Below are 17,921 nucleotides of genomic sequence, written 5' to 3'. Positions count from 1 at the left end.
CCAGACCCACCACGGATAAGGGGGCGGAGAGGGGGGCCCGGGCCTGGCGCGGGATATAATAAAGCGGTTTTCAGCGGACGTATTCATACTAATGAATATTTATATGCTGCTGAATGTACAGTTTGAACCTTCGGATTCCACGGAGATAAATTATGTATCCGTTCTTTATAATTCATAAAGGATTCATCTGGAAGACATTGAGAAGGCGACGGCAAGGAAGGGCTGATGCGCGGCCGCTGCACGTGCGCTTCCGGTTCAATGGCTTCGTTCGCGAGGCCCCGTGGATCGGAGCCGGACAAGGCGAGGGCTCCGCCGGTTTGAAGAGAAGCTTTCTCTCTACCGGGGACACCCCACCCCCCATAAATTACGAATGGCAGAGTTTGCACAACGGGAGAGCGCTTTGAAGTTGTCCAGGCATGGGTTTTAACTTCCAGCTCATCTGTTTACGTTCCCTGTCAACGTCGCGAAATCATTAAAAATCCATCTGTTTTTTGCGCGGCAGGTCACCAGTGAGGGTCTCGAGGCGCTGGGATGCTAGCTGCAAAGACGGTCAGAGAAGCGCAGTCCCGCCCTCTAGTCCATCTGACAGGAAGGGACCCTTCCTGCATAGAGGGGGTGAATTCCGCTGTTTCCCTACCTCTGCTCCTCACCAGAACTCAGCCCTGCTCATCATCTAGCTAGCGAGCAAATGCCCTGGGGTTGGCACTGGAACTCTTTGAAGTGCTTTGTAAAACACATAAATAAAGAGTTTCCCTGCTCAGATGCGCTCACTCCTTTATCGAGCTCAGGAGGATGAAAGACAATGGGGGATATTCTCAAGAACGTGTGATAACTACCGCAATAGTAGCTTAACGCAACTCTTCACATCGCAGCCCATCGCGGGAAAATAACTCCGTGTCAACGTGGTATTAATCCAAGCCGGCGGCACCATGCGATAGTCCCATGACAACGCGTCAAACCAACGCGTTAAAATCTATGCGACGCCGCAAAAATGCGAAACACCAATGCGAAAAAAGCGACAATGATGCCAATCGCGATACAAAAATCCGCGGAAAACCAGCCACAGGCCTGCAATCCCCACGCAACATGCGGGAAAATGCACTACAAAAAATTTAAAAAAACACATACAAAAGCCATACAACAGTGAAGCACAATGGAGTCAGCCGGAGCAAGTGCAGAAGATAACCAGAACCCCACAAACACCCCCCAGAGGACCAGCCTGGGACTTCGGGGTCAGGGAAGGGCAAGGAGAAGAGAGTAGGAAGAAACGGTTCAGTCTGCAGGAAAACAGGATCCTGATAACGGAGGTGATAGAACACCATCAACTACTGTTCGTCACCTCCACTGTGTCACTGGCAACTAAAAATGGAATATGGCAGACCATCGTGGACAAGGTGAATGTAGTCGGAGTGCTGAAGAGGACAATGGAAGAGGTCAAAAGGCGCTGGAATGATGTGAAGCGCAAAACCAAGCAGAAGCTCGCAAACAACCGGAAGGCAGCAATGCAGACTGGAGGTGGGAGTCCAGCACCACAGGAGGAGCTGGACAAGATGGAGGAAATGGTGTCCACAGTCATCAGAGTGGAGACGGTGGCAGGAGTTGGGGGACCGTACACTGCTCAACAGGACCGGACACAACAGCAACAGGGTGAGTAACGACCAGGGACTGGTGGGACGGGGGGAGATGGGCAGAATGGCACCCATGCACAAGTAAGCATAGCACATCTTCTGAAAAACCTTGCCCAAGACCCCTAATTCCCACCAAGATAACAATGCACCCAATAATGCAACATCCCAGCACTGTAGAAGCATAGAAGTCAAAGGAACACCGCATGTAAGGGTAGCCAAATCAGAGCTGCAGGAGCGACTCCCCCAAAAAGCGGCACACACATCACATGCAGAGCACCTCAACATTGACAACGATGTGGCACAATCTGCAACATGTCCACAACAGAACAGGAGACCCAACTGGTCCCGCTTGTGTGCATTAACTGGCCCATCACATATGGCATCGCAGGGAAATGTGAGTTGACAATGTACAAGTACAAACACACATCCGTGAAGTTGTCGAAATGTCCACTGTCCCACATCACATAGGCAGCTCCCCACAAACAGTAACAATGTACACTGTCATTCAGTCTGCATGTAAACATGTACAAAGCGTCAAAATACATATAAACACAATGTTAAACTGCATCTCCCCTTCACATTTCAGAGGGAAATTCATCACCTCCTGCAGAGCAGTCCCAACCTCTCTTCTCTGATGACAAAGAGGACCACCACACCTTCGACTCCGACGCCCTCCAATAGCTCGTGGACAGCCTAAGCAGCCCACTTCCAGGAGCAGGGCAGCCCAGCTGCTATGAGGAGAACCCACCCCCTGCACAGTACACACAGCAGGCAGCACCCACCACCACGGCTTCCTCCCAGGACCCCCACGACAAACACATGGCCTTCCAACTCCGTGTGTAAGGGTGCTAGGAGAAGCTGGCCGAACAGGTGCAGGTGGGGTTCAACCGCATGGCAGCCAAACTCGATGCCATACGTGGGTATCTAAGTCCTATCAGGGACCCCTCACAGTCCCTAACGGACAACGACAGTCTGCTCCATGCTCTCCAACGAACCATGGCTGACATCGCCAGGGTCCTGACTCAGAGTCAAGAACGACTGGACAGTCATAGTGGCTCCAGCGAGCTCGCCCGGGAGTTGGGACTCATGCAGAGGCTCATGGAGGACAGGGAGCGTAAGCGTGCAGAAACAGAGGCTGATATGGCTGCACACCAGCGAGACTTAGCTGGGTCCCTCAATGCCATAAAGACCATCCTCATGGCATTGCTGCCACAAGGCCCGGCGCTGATGCATGCTGCTGCTACCACTTCATCCACATCTTCGGCCCCTGATGTGTCAGTGCCACACATTGCGGCGGATATTCCACCTCCGGCCCCTGTGGTGTCACTGCCACACAATGCTGGAGACAGAACACCACCACCCACATGTGAGGCACATGCAACAGCTGAGGACGAAGATGCAGATGAATCTGCCCCCGTGGTCAGAAGAAAGCGGTAGCATTCATGTCCGCCATATGGCCTGTTTCTGCTTGGTTCTGTCCTCAGCATCATCCCCCGATACACTCTGCGACACTCACCTTGGACCTCAACGTGGACTGCCATATTCTGTTTTGGCACCAAGGACCCAGATATCAGACTTGCCACTGAACTCCTCTACATGTCATTCCCTGAAGGACTCTGGCTGGCCCTCCATGGGCCAGTGCTGAAAGGTGGGGTTTGCATGGCCCTGTACTGCTCCAGCTGCAACACTCCACTGAATGTGCATTAAACATTCATTTGCACAACGGAGTGTCATGTCTATGATCTTGCAAGTGTGGAGGTATGGATGCATGTAGGGTTAATTATTTCACCTTACGTCCATTTTGCTTATGTTGTGGGACTTGGGTCACAGGGTGACACACTGCCGATTGTGTGCTGGGTGGCACCGACACTAGAACGGGGAAACACGCATTTGTTACTTCCTTGTCCAGGCCAGAACGGAAGCACGCCCACAGCCCCAGGGTCATTGTTCACACCCTTACACTGGACTGGCATATGCCAGGACAGCCCACTCCGCTCACGCACACAGGGGACGATGACAACGCTACATGTCCCAGGTCTTCCCTGTAGGGATCTGGTGCTCACAGGTCTAGTTGTCTGCATGCCACAGCCACTCCCTCATGTCTGGTTCACACCCACACCACACCCATTCAGCACCGGCGTCACAGGACATGTGACCCTGCCAATGAAAAGGGCCTGGTGCACGTGCTGGACTCCATTTCCACTCTCCAAATGGGTGTCTTCGTGTGGGTATCCGTTATGCATTAGGGCCTAGGGCCCTGCCACAGCACATTGCCCAGTGCCGTTGGAGACATGATGGCGTCCGCACCACAGGACTCAATCATAAAGGGTCCATGGCTAGCAGTGCACAGATTTGGTGGCACAGGATGCACTGTGGCAGGCACAGGCATACCGCCACGGGACGGTGTCTTTCGCACTGAGATAGGGGCACCTTCAGTGCTGAGCGGGTGTGCAGCCTGCGATGATGCACCATCCAGGCGGTCTGGAATGGTGGCATTGGTGTGAGCCCTGTTGGATTGCAGTGTAGGCCTAAGCCAGCGGGCAGTATGGGCCTACCGCTACGTGGCGTTGCCTCATGGTTCACAGAGTTAGTGGCACTTATTGGGCTGAGCGGGTGTGCAGCCTGCTATGAGGCTGGGACACTGATAAGTTCTCTGTCATTGCAAAATCAAGACCCAGAATCAGGTGTGTGACCTGGTGGCCTGTGGTGCGTGGCTGCATGATGTGGAGGGTGCCTTGGTCGAGGGTCCCGGGCTTGAAGCTCCCCCTGGCACATGGTGGGCCCTCTTGGAGACCTGCCGATGGCGGTAGGTGAGCAGTGAGGCCTGGTCACGCAGGGGAGGGCAGTCTCCATTGGGCGGCCTGAGGGGCTGGGGTGCAGCAGCCTGTGTGCGCAGGGGTGGGCAAGAGGAGATGGCGTGTGCTACTGTATAGACTCTGCCATTCATGTCCCTGGCAACTGTTTCAGATGAGTGACCTGGAGGACTGCAGTGTGTACCTGCGCGTGGTTGGAGATACACCGGTGGCTGCAGGTGAGCAGTTGGGCCTGGGTCCGTAGTGTCCGTACTCTCCCTTCCTCTCTCTCTCTCCCTCGCTCTTTCTCTCTCCCTCTCTTTCCTTCTCTCCCTCTCTCTTTCTCTCTCCGTCTTTCCCACTCTCTTTCTCTCTCCCTCTCTCTTCTCTCTCTCCCTCTCCCCCTCTCTCTCTCTCTGTCGCTCTCCCTCTCTGTCCTTTGATGGTCGCATGTCACACCTTCTTATCTGTCTTTCTGTCTTTCAGGCTGTGACTTACGAAATTCTCGGATAAGACCCGCCATGCCTCTTCATGATTGTTTTTTTTTGTGTCATCTGTAATAAATGTTTTTTTTTTGGTAATATGATGTGGATGTGTGTTTCCATTTTTGTGGCCACACCTGTATGTTAGGTGTTGTGGTTGTGCAACTTAAGGCGATTTTTCGGGGTCATGGTTTCATGGAGTTAATGTGCATTCTCTTTGTTGGAAGGGAGGGAAGGGTGGTGGAGTCCGGGGGGTTGGCGGTGGGTGTTGTTGCCCTATTAGGGCTCCGGGCTGCATGTTCAGTTGCTGTGGGGCATCTGTTGTTGTTCATGTTTGGCTATGGGCTGTGCTCCCTTGACTGCTGCCGGTTGTCGTCTGACTTTGCACTAGGTCAGAGCAGGTGTTAGTTTCCTGCTGCTAACGCGCCTTATCACCTGTTTTGTGTTCTTATTGCAGATCAGGCTGGTCGTTGTGAATGTTGCAGAGTGGTGTTGTCTCGGCTTTGTGCTCAGGAACGCCTACTCTGCATCCCATTAGCGATAGTTGCCGGGGTCATCCGTGGTGATGTTTTTTAAGGATGCTAACGCCAGAAAACTGGTGGAATTGGCTGTTTGCACCAGCTTGTGAATGGGGCGGTAATTTTATTGCAACTTTGGCTGCGCTAAAGTGCCGATAACTCGACGTTAGCTACTCGAGAATATGCCCCAATGTTTGCCCCACTGGGATGCAAGGCTGTGGACCACAGGTCGTTGAATGCAAAGTAAAACAGTGGATGTATTATCCCTATATGTGTGTGTGTATAGATATATATATCTATATATATCTATATATAGATAGATAGATAGATAGATAGATAGATAGATAGATAGATAGATAGATAGATAGATAGATAGATAGATAGATAGATAGATAGATAGATAGATAGATAGATAGATAGATAGATAGATAGATAGATAGACAGGTAGACAGATAGACAGACAGGTAGATAGATAGATAGATAGATAGATAGATAGATAGATAGATAGATAGATAGATAGATAGATAGATAGATAGATAGATAGATAGATAGATAGATAGATAGATAGATAGATAGATGTGTTCATATTTCAGTAATACCCAAGGAGTAATACCTACTGAGGTGTCTATTTGTGTACATCAACCATTCTACCGCTTGCTTTCATCTGGGGACTTTATGCTTAGACAGTCTGGTACGGGGTCCCAGGAGGGGGTGTGGGGGCTGCATTCGAGGGCCATCAGCTGTTTACAGTGGAAACGAAAAGAGCAGCGCAGGAGCCTGCCCTGCGCGCTCTGCCTCGTGCATTAATCATGAGGCATGGTGGGTATGCAAATGAGGGATGGATCAATTAGTTGTCGAGCAAGGCACGTGGGGACTGGTGTTCTGGGCGGCTGGGCTTCTGAAATGCAATCCGGCTTCTGGGCTCCCAGAGGTGGCTCGGGCCAGATGAAGGGGCGCGTGTCTGTTGGCGCAGGGGACCGAGGCCCAGGCGGAAGGAGCACATCCTGCCCTGTGCCTTTGTACCTCGCTGACTCCCCCACCCCTGGGGGCAGCCTTCTCCCCTCCACCGAGAGCAGCAGCAGAGGCCCGGAACCGCTAACGAGGACAAGGAGGGCAACTGCTGAGGCGTAAGTGGCGCGTGCTGAGAATGAGCGATGAGGGGCTGTGCCCTGGCATGTCAGTGGACCCTCTGTGTCAATGACCCCACCATCAATGGGCCCTTCGTGTCAATGAACCCTCCATCTCAAAGATTCCTCCATGTCAATGAACTCCCCCACCCCGTGTTAACCAACCCCCGTGTCAATAGACCCTCCGTGTCAACGGACCCTCCGTGTCAATCACCCCCCAGCAATGGGCCCTCCATGTCAATGAACCCTCATGTCAATGATTCCTCCATGTCAATGAACTCCCCCACCCCTTGTCAATCAACCCCATGTCAATCAACCCCCGTGTCAATGGACCCTCCGTGTCAATGACCCCCCCATCAATGGACCCCAACACAGAGGAATCATTGACACTAAGGATTCATTGTCATGGAGGATTCATTGTCATGGAGGGTTCATTGACATAAATGGATCCTTGACACGGAGGGTTCATTGACACAGATCCCCGTGTCAATGCCCCCCCCCCCCATCAATGGACCCTCCGTGTCAATGAACCCCTGTGTCAATGGACCCTCCGTGTCAATGGACCCTCCGTGTCAATGATCCCTCTGTGTCAATGGACCCTCCGTGTCGATGGACCCTCCATGTCAATGAACCCCTGTGTCAATGCACCCTCCGTGTCAATGATCCCTCTGTGTCAATGGACCCTCCATGTCAATGGACCCTCCGTATCAATGGACCCTCCGTGTCAATGAACCCCTGTGTCAATGGACCCTCCGTGTCAATGATCCCTCTGAGTCAATGGACCCTCTGTGTCAATGATCCCTCTGTGTCAATGGACCCTCCGTGTCAATGATCCCTCTGTGTCAATGGACCCTCCGTGTCAATGATCCCTCTGTGTCAATGACCCCACCATCAATGGGCCCTTCGTGTCAATGAACCCTCCATCTCAAAGATTTCCTCCATGTCAATGAACTCCCCCACCCCGTGTTAACCAACCCCCGTGTCAATAGACCCTCCGTGTCAACGGACCCTCCGTGTCAATGACCCCCCCAGCAATGGGCCCTCCATGTCAATGAACCCTCATGTCAATGATTCCTCCATGTCAATGAACTCCCCCACCCCTTGTCAATCAACCCCATGTCAATCAACCCCCGTGTCAATGGACCCTCCGTGTCAATGACCCCCCCATCAATGGACCCCAACACAGAGGAATCATTGACACAGAGGATTCATTGTCATGGTGAGGTTCTGGACTTTTAAGAGTCCAGAGGTGTCAGGGAAACAACACCCAAAGACCCCTGAGTTCCTCCTGTCTCGGTGCACAAATAAACAGAGACACGGGCTTCTCGATGGTGGCGTCAAAGACCAAGGTTTATTTACTGCAGGGACACAGAAGTCATAGGAACCACACAGAGGCAGAATCTACGAGACTGTTCAAATTGCATTAAGTGGGTTGTTCTTTAAATACACGCAAAATGTCTTTAGGCTACATTACACGAATATTTCTCATGCCCAACCCGGTATCCCAAACAAACAGTAAATAGACATCAAACAATAATTAGTCGTAGGATTTCGGTATTTGATCAGATTCTCTTGACAGTCTTCCATTCTTTGTCCGAACCTCCCCATCATAAAAATCGTAACCTCCCCATTGTAAAAGCCCAGAAGGAGAGGAGCAGAGCCAGGTGCAAAGGATTGAAAAGTAGGATAAGAGGTGTTTATGGATTATAAACGGGCATGGCTACCGTCTTCGGCCTTTCAGTCGGGACAACGGACACGAGAACCAGTATAGCAGGACTGGCCTCAGGCAGGGGAGGCAGCTTGATTCTGCCTAGTCATGTAGCATCAGCCTTTCTCGGGGCTCGGGCTTACGTGTCCTTAACAAGGTGACTCTGCCGGGGTCATCGGCCGTTCATTGACTATGTGAGGGCAAGAAACAAAATGGATGCCGTAACTAAAATGGATGCCATGACTTTACAACAGAATGCCCTATTTCTCAGTGAATTCATGCTAGTTGCGTAGCGAAAACACTGTTATGCATATAATGGATCATTTGCGGTTCATTGATACCAAAATCGTGTCAGTACTACGATACCGATTTCACGGGTTCGGATCGCTACAGAACCTCAGACCGTCCTTTTGCCCTTACATAGGCAATAACTCACTCTATGTCAGAATCCATTTCTATGTTCATCAGGTCACTGATATGTTGTTGAAGCATTACTCTATCCCGTGGCGTATTTCTAAAAACAGGTGGTCTTCTTACGCATGTTGAAATGCAGAGGTTACATAAGGCAGGATCACACTGAACAATGAGACAGCACGATAATAAAAATACTAACGCAACACCAGTGACTATCAGAACCTTCCATCCCCACGCAGACAACAGGCTCCAGAACCATCCCATTAATGACCAGTCACCTTCCTCTACATGAATAGAGTCAGCGATCTTATGTAACTTAGAGATGGCCTTGTACACTGTTGGCGCATTATCTGGGATGAAAACACAGCAACTCGATTGGATCATCTTACACACTCCACCTCGATCTGCAAGTAACACATCAAGAACCATACGGTTCTGTAACGTCATGAGGCGATCCGCTTGAAGCTCAGCTGTCAGGTTACTAAGGGCACCCGCGGTTTCGGTGACAGTGGATTCAACTACCCGTGTTAGTTGACGTACGTTTCTACTGTTGGCCATAGGCCCCCAGAACGGAAGGAAACCTTTGAAGAAGTCTCCTGCTTCTTGGCCAGTAGTATCTTCCTTACGGAAAACACCTCTCACAACTCTAGTTTTGTGATAGTCCGGTGCAGCAGTGTATGTCGGAGGTAGCAGTTGAGCGATATAACATGAGCCTGAGAAGTCAGCAGGCAGCCATGTGTATGCTATGTCTTGGCAAACAAAATAGGTACCCTTAACAGCTAAAAATGCAGGGGAAGACTGTGACGGGAAAACATATGTTTCGATACAGTCACTCTTCCCTAGTCGAGCTTTTGGATTCCTCCCATTTCCTTGCAAACAGACCTGACCTTGGTGGGGTACGACCCAGATCGGAGTCGAGCTTTTACGTTTGTTCTCACCCAGAGTAATGCCACATTCCGTAACATTCCAACCCATGTAAACTCGCAATTCATCCTTGGGAATGAACGGAGTATTATTGACATCTCTAACCATGTCAGTGATTCCTTTTACCAAGGCTCTATTAGCAGAGTTATACCGAGTGGAACGCGGAGGTCGTGGAGGATAGGTCTCTAGGGCATAAGCGAACATGGTCTGAAATGCCCAGAATGATCCATTATAACTAAAGGGCAGAACCAGGTAAGGGATGCCCTTGTCCATGGTATGTGGTATCAAACCACACACCCAGCAGTTTGTTGTGTTAACCACTAGTTGATGTTGGTGCAAGAGCTGAATGAAAGTGTTATTTATAAACTCAGAGCGTCGAGCTTGCTCGTGGGCAGGAAAAGGATGGAAAGAATGAAGAGAAACAACAGTCGGAGAAACAGGAACATGGGGAGATACTGTAGATGTAACAGGTGTAAAGATCAACTGAATACCAAAAATAATTCCGCCTACCAAAGTTATCAAAACAGTTAGAAGTGTCAGAGTACATTGCATTAGAAAACATTTGCTATATAATATGTCATATAGCTTTGTCTTATGCACATTTATGACATTAACCCGTCGCAGTTCAGGAAGCTCCATCTTCTACAACCGTTCGCAACGGATGGTTTGTACCTGTTAAAAACTTGCCTCTGTTTACCCTGGGAGTTCCCAAGATAGACAGAAGAAACCGACCTTATGTCTGATTCCCTGCAAATTAAAACAAGGCACACGTTACGACCCTACGGTAACCCAGACGGCAAGGTGAGAGAAACAATAAAAACAAAAAGATAAAAATTTTGAGCAAACTTCCTGACTGAATGGAATGCAGTAAGATCAAAACAGTTTTCAAACAGAAAGGCAATTATGCAATGTCTTTAGTTCATAACATGAGAACGTAGATTATATCTGTACTTTCCGGGTCTTGTCTGATCTTGAAATAGCTGGTCTACAGGTGCGGAAATGTTCGACTCCACAGGTGGCAAATGTTCACTTTGTACAATACTCGGTCCAGGATTCAAAGGAGCGGTTCCTGCTGAGGTGTCAAAGTTCTGTGTTTCAGTTCGTGGGTGGTCCGTTATGTACTCTGCATCACTGAAAGGGATGTGCCTAGAAGAGGTTCTGTCTCGGATACACCAAATCCCTGTCTAACCCAATTGTCATAGGGGAGTGGGAGAGGGACACGCTTCGTATGGCTAGCGTGCACCCAATTTTTCCTTCCAGCTAGGCGTACAGCAGTTCTTGTTGTGAGGAGTACCTGGAACGGACCCACGAATCTTGGCTGGAGGTTCCGAGTTCGTTCGAAATTCCGAACTACAACTTGGTCGCCTGGTTTCAACGTATGGCCTGGACTCTCTGGCAGTTTAGGCAAGGATTCGAATACCTGTTGATGAATAAGGCTTAATTTAGCAGTCAGATCATAAAGATAATCAATCAACATTGGGTATTCAATCTGTTTGAATTCCTTTGGCCTAGGGACTCCCCAAACATTAGCAGGACGACCGAACACAATCTCATATGGGCTAAGCCCTACTCGAGAGTGTACAGTCGCTCTGGTGGACAGTAGAGCTAAAGGCAGTGCGTCTGGCCAAAAGAGACCAGTGGAAGCTTGAATTTTAGCAAGTTTCAGCTTCAGGGTGCCATTGTACCCTTCAACCAAACCCGCTGACTGTGGGTGATTCGCACTGTGGAATTTTTGGTTAATACCCAGACCCGCACACACACTCTTCATAACTTTCCCTACAAACTCACTTCCATTGTCCGACCAAACAATCCGTGGCATACCATACCTGGGGAAGTATTCTTTGAGGAGGATTTTGGCAGTGGACATAGCAGTGTTATCCTTCAACGGATATGCCTCAATCCATCTTGAAAAGGCACAAACTACCACTAGGACGTATTTAAGATTGTTACACCTATCCATGTGGATATAATCCAACTGAATCACTTCAAAGGGACAAGAAGGGGGAGCAAAGTGACCAGTTGGGGTTGGGGTTCCCTTGCCAGGATTATGCATCAGGCATATCATGCAATTTTTCACCACTCTTTCCGCACACTTAGTAATTCCATCGTTCTTCCATACTGGAGCTAACATTTTACAGATCCCTTTCGAGCTGATGTGCGCCGCTCCATGCGCCATCGTGACTACCGCAAGTACATACGCATCAGGTAACATCCAACGTTGCTGCTCAGATAAATCAACCCAACATCCACTTGAATCCATTTTACCCGTTTTCTCCTTCCATTCATTCTTCTCAGTTTCAGTTGCTTCATTCTGGATTGCCTTCACACTCTCAATCATATTCTCACACATCCCTGATTCAGCAATCCATCTTGCAGACGTTGCAACATACATTCGGCTCGTCATGTTCTTGGCCGTCTCTTTGGCGACCTCATCAGCAAACGCATTCCCACGGCCAACATCATCCGTAATCTTCCGATGTGCACTGCACTTCACAATCGCAACTTCATTCGGTAGGGTCAGAGATTCCAATAGATCACTGACTAACTGTCCATGTTGGATCTTAGTTCCATGGGACGTGAGAAAACCTCTTTCTCTCCAGAGACGTCCAAAGTTATGTGATACGCCGAAGGTGTATTGGCTATCAGTAAACACATTCACTCTCTTTCCCTCAGCTAAAACACACGCTCTTGTTAGTGCAATTAATTCTGCAGCTTGGGCAGAATTCTGACTTACTCTTGCAGTCTCAACAATCGTACTCAAAGTCGTAACTGCATACGCGGCCATCACATCACCATTCTGTAACTTAAAGCACGGCCCATCGACATATAAGGTGCCGTCTGGATCTAGTAAGGGAGTATCTTTCAAATCAATCCTACCTTTTGTCTCTTCCTCAGTTCTGAAACAACAGTCATGAGGCTCTGAATCACTCGATTTCTGAGTAGTCGGCAACAGCGTTGCTGGATTCAATATGTTGCATCGCTTGATCTGAATGTGACTTGCCAAAAGCGTCAGCTCATAGCCTGATAGTCTAGCACTGGTGAGGTGCTGAGTTTTCGTTCGATTCATGAGTGTATCCACAGCATGTGGAACCATGACTACTAACATGTTGTTCATGACAAGTCCAGCAGACTGTCGGATAGACACTGCAGCTGCTGCTGTGGCTCTCAAACAACTTGGCAACGCTCTGGCTACCGGATCTAATGTAGATGAGAAATACGCACAAGGCCGCTGCTTGTCACCAAACTGTTGCGTTAATACACTCAACGCACAACCTTCTCTTTCATGGACATATAAAGTAAACGGCTTACTGTAGTCAGGAGTACCCAACACAGGAGCTGAACACAGCGCATCACGTAAGTTGGAGAAACTCTGTTGACATTCATCAGACCATGGCAAAGGGCTTGGAACACCTTTTCCAGTCAGGGCTACCAATGGTTTTGCCATGAGAGAAAAATTTGGGATCCATTGCCTGCAGTATGACGTAATACCCAAAAACGCACGTACTTCTCTTTGTGTGCTTGGTACAGTCATCTGCGAGATTGTTTTGATTCTCTCTGGGGTCAACCTTCTTCCCACCTTTGACAAAAGATGACCTAAGTAGGTCACTTCTTGGCAACAATATTGCAGTTTAGAAGGTGACACCTTGTGATGTAAGTCTGACAAATGACGTAATAGAGAAATTGTAGCTGCTTTGCAAGTTTCCTTGTCATCGGCAGCCAGTAAAAGATCGTCTACGTATTGGATCAGAGCAACACCAGGCGGAAGTACAAGAGCATCTAATTGACTCTTCAATGCTTGGCTGTAAATTGAAGGGCTCTCACAATAACCTTGTGGAGCGCGCTTGAATCTGAAACTGCGACCTCCTAAGGAGAAACCAGAAATGTCTCTACTTTCCTCGGCTATGGGAATGCTGAAAAATGCATTTTTCAAGTCGATAACTGTAAACCATGAGGCTGAGGCAGGAATCAACGTCAATAATGCAGTGATATCTGGGACCACAGGAAACTGTGGAATCACTATTTTATTAACTTCTCTGAGGTCAATCACAAATCTGTAGATTGGAGGTTTGGAAGGGTCAGTACGTTTCAAAATCGGCAGAACAGGACTATTGCAGACATTTCCTCTAGTTTCCTCAATCACATCTTTCTGTATTAAGTCTTTCACAATCAGTAAGAGTGCTCGTTCACCTTCATTCGAAATCCGATACTGTGGGATTCGTGGGAATTTAACATTCGCTTTCAGACTTACCACATAAGGGGCAATTTCCAAGAGGCCTACGTCGTTAGGACCAGTTGCCCAAAGAGTATCAGGGAGAGAACGCAGCTCCGGTGGGAGCTTATCCATTGACATATACATTGGAGAGATGACTCTTTTGCCTAATGTGAGCTGTACTCCCGAAGGAGAACAATACAGTGTCGCATGTAGGCGTTTCAACAGATCTAAACCAAGCAGATTCTCATTACAACCGGTTGTTAGAATAAGGGGTGCTTCTAGTTCGCATGGCCCAACAGATATTGATAAAGGACTAGAAACAGGATTGTGAACAGGGGCGCCTGAAAAACCTACTGAAGTGTTCGTTAAGCCAGACAAAGGTGCGCCAGGGAGTTTCGCATGCATAATTGAACTTTTTGCCGCACCAGTATCCAACAGAAACGGTTCGACCACGCCTGATGTAACTACTGCGACATAAGGTCCACTCTGATCAACTGGAACTGATACTACTCCCTCTCTTTGCCTGTGGCTGTCCTAGTACTCGCTTCTCTGAATCTCCTCATTATGATCATAATAATCTTCAACATGATACTGTGGAGATCTACCTGCTTGCGCAGATTGTGCATTTCGCTGATCGAAATAATTCGATTGGCGATCGGCCTGTGGTGTCATAGTACCACGTCCTCTACCTCTAGGAGTTTGTATAGATCCAACAGTACCTCTCTGAGCTGGGACACCACTAGTCTGTGCGTGCAGTACCGGACACTCATTCTTATAATGGCCCTCCTTTTTACAATAGGCACACTGATTCCATGCTAACTGTTGTCGGGAAAAACCATAATTAAATCTTTGGGACCTCCCTTGCTGGAATTGTGGCTGTTGCTGAAACTGGGGTCGCTCCTGTGAATCTGACTGATTCGAACGAGGCGGATACGCCTGTTGCAAAAGAACTTTAGTCTTTAAATCTTTTGTCTTCTTTTCTGACTTTTCCTTCTCTTCTTTCTCTCTATTCTCGTAATACTGAGCAGTTGCAAGTATCTGTGCTGTCGTCGACACTGCCCATGCACTTTCAGAATCCTTTAACTTGTTACTAAGTTCAGGTAGTAAATTAAACACGAACTTGTCGACAAACAATCTCTGGCCTCCTTCAGTACTCATATCTTGCCCACTGTGGTCTACGAAGGTCTCTTCAAATCTAGTGAAAAAGTCAGAGACGCTTTCGTCCTTCTTTTGTTTGCATGCCGATAGTTTATCCCAATTGACTCGTAACGCTGGCATCAGCGTTTTCATCAGATTAATTATTCTGCCAGGCAAGGCAGCAATCAGAGGTTCAGGTTTAGCACCGCCAACTTGTTGCGCATCTGCTGCCACAATAACTGGCCAATCACCTCCTAAGGCGACTGGGTGGTTCTCTTGCTGAATCTTGGCCCATATAGGCTGTGGCACTACATTACCAAATAACATTTCAATGTCCGCCAAATTCATGATGCACGCTTGAACTGTCTGCGTTAACTCTTTGTAATAACCAGCAGGATTTTTACGTGGGTCTGGTAACGCTTGTTTTACTGCTAACACTTCGGCCCGTTTCCAAGGGATGTGTATCCACACTCTCTGGAAATGCGCCGGGGCAGCTACAATATTATTAGCCCCATCAGATTGAACTGCATCACGCCATATCGGCGGAACTTCCCTCATCGGATATTGACCTCGTTTTTTCCTAGAAGTAATCGGTGAACCATCAGGGTCTCTTGTCGCTCGAAGAGGGGAATCATCCCTATGAGCTAAAATCAGTTCTATCGCTCCCCTTACTTCTGAACCTATCACCATTCCTGCGGCGAACTTCTGTTGAATATTTATCAAATCAGAGGGGACGGAATCTAAGTCATCATCTTCCCATTCTTCACGCACAAGAGAACACATCACGTCAAAAACATAACGTTGAGTAGGTTCATTCCATTGCATAAAAGTATCTAACACTCTTTGTGCATCATACTTCACAGCTTTCGACATCCATCTAAGAGCTGTCGAATCTAACATGTCTCGTTCCTGAGGACCAGGAAGCTGGCTACGTCTCTGTATAGAGTCAGAAACGGGGGTCCCAATTAAAGACCTGTAGAGAGGAGTTAAGATATTAGTTACAGAGTCGGTTATTTTCCGACGAATGGAAAGCGGAGTCAGAATGTTCACAGGGTTCGGGGATAGGGCAGCTGGAGCAGATGAAATAGTAAGGGTAGGAGTAGCAGGTAAAGCAGTTTGTGTAACGACAGGCAAAGGCGGAGCAGGCGACCCAGGAAGAGGGGGTGCCGAAGGAACATTAACCACGGGAAGGACAGGAGCTGGAATCACAGGAAGTGGAGCAACTATTCCAGGCTGACCAGCAGCTGGCTGTACAACAGGTAGTAACTGTGGTACTGTAATACCCTGTGCATACGGTGGAGGTGAATTCAACAGGTAAGACAACAGAGGATCCTTCTCATGATCCTCCATCGGCTTAGTAGGACAAGATGGCAATACAGGGTAACATTTATCAATTGCCAAATTATATTTTCTATTCGCCATCTCCATTGCTTTCTCAGTCTCGTTGACATGCAGCTGCCTAGCAGACTCCATTAAAGTCAACCCTTTCTCTTTCTGTTCTTTCTTCGTCTTCCTAATTTCTCTCTGTTTGGCTTCTTTACGCCATACGCGAAAAGAATCAAACATTGCCGGCCGGGCTTTTCTCTTAAACAACTTCTTTTCTAGATTGTCTAGAATTTCGGTTTCGAAGCTACCATGCGGTGGCCAACTAAGGACACCATCTTTTCTGGTATAACGGACCCATACTTCATTATACGTAATAGGACCAACACCATGTTTACAATAGAGCTCATATGTAGGAGTTCCAATCGGAGGAACCAAACACGAATCCTCCAACCGGGAATCCTCGTTGAAACGTAACCAGGACAGGAAACAATTACTACAGGTAGTCATGACAAACAAAGACAAATTCCAACCAAAATGCGCAAAGAACTTAGGCCTACCAAAATGAACTAATACCAAAACAAAGATTATCTAAACAAGAGCAACCAATGATAATCTACGAATAAACCAGAGCAACAAGGAACAACCAAACTGAACGTAACCCCACTTAATACTTAACTGAAATGTGGAAGACGTCACCAAGGAGAACCCGTCTACGTTTCGCCGTACTAAGGTCTGCACCTCGGGTCCAAGACAGGGCGACAGTCAGGGCAGCGGTCCTCTGTAGCCGTCTGGAAACGGGAACCCTCGTGGAAGAGATCGTCGGGCCACTTTTACGACATGCAGGGATCGATGAAGCGGGGTACCTCCCTCCGGAATCTTCACACGAAACTTCTCGAACTTTTCAGGCTTTGGACCGGTACCGGATGACGTCGCCCCACATTGGGCGCCAAATTGAGGTTCTGGACTTTTAAGAGTCCAGAGGTGTCAGGGAAACAACACCCAAAGACCCCTGAGTTCCTCCTGTCTCGGTGCACAAATAAACAGAGACACGGGCTTCTCGATGGTGGCGTCAAAGACCAAGGTTTATTTACTGCAGGGACACAGAAGTCATAGGAACCACACAGAGGCAGAATCTACAAGACTGTTCAAATTGCATTAAGTGGGTTGTTCTTTAAATACACGCAAAATGTCTTTAGGCTACATTACACGAATATTTCTCATGCCCAACCCGGTATCCCAAACAAACAGTAAATAGACATCAAACAATAATTAGTCATAGGATTTCGGTATTCGATCAGATTCTCTTGACAGTTTTCCATTCTTTGTCCGAACCTCCCCATCATAAAAATCGTAACCTCCCCATTGTAAAAGCCCAGAAGGAGAGGAGCAGAGCCAGGTGCAAAGGATTGAAAAGTAGGATAAGAGGTGTTTATGGATCATAAACGGGCATGGCTACCGTCTTCGGCCTTTCAGTCGGGACAACGGACACGAGAACCAGTATAGCAGGACTGGCCTCAGGCAGGGGAGGCAGCTTGATTCTGCCTAGTCATGTAGCGTCAGCCTTTCTCGGGGCTCGGGCTTACGTGTCCTTAACAAGGTGACTCTGCCGGGGTCATCGGCCGTTCATTGACTATGTGAGGGCAAGAAACAAA

Source organism: Triturus cristatus, chromosome 9 (genome assembly GCF_964204655.1).
Source record: "Triturus cristatus chromosome 9, aTriCri1.1, whole genome shotgun sequence".
NCBI lineage: Eukaryota > Metazoa > Chordata > Amphibia > Caudata > Salamandridae > Triturus > Triturus cristatus.
This window is presented reverse-complemented; position numbering follows the sequence as displayed.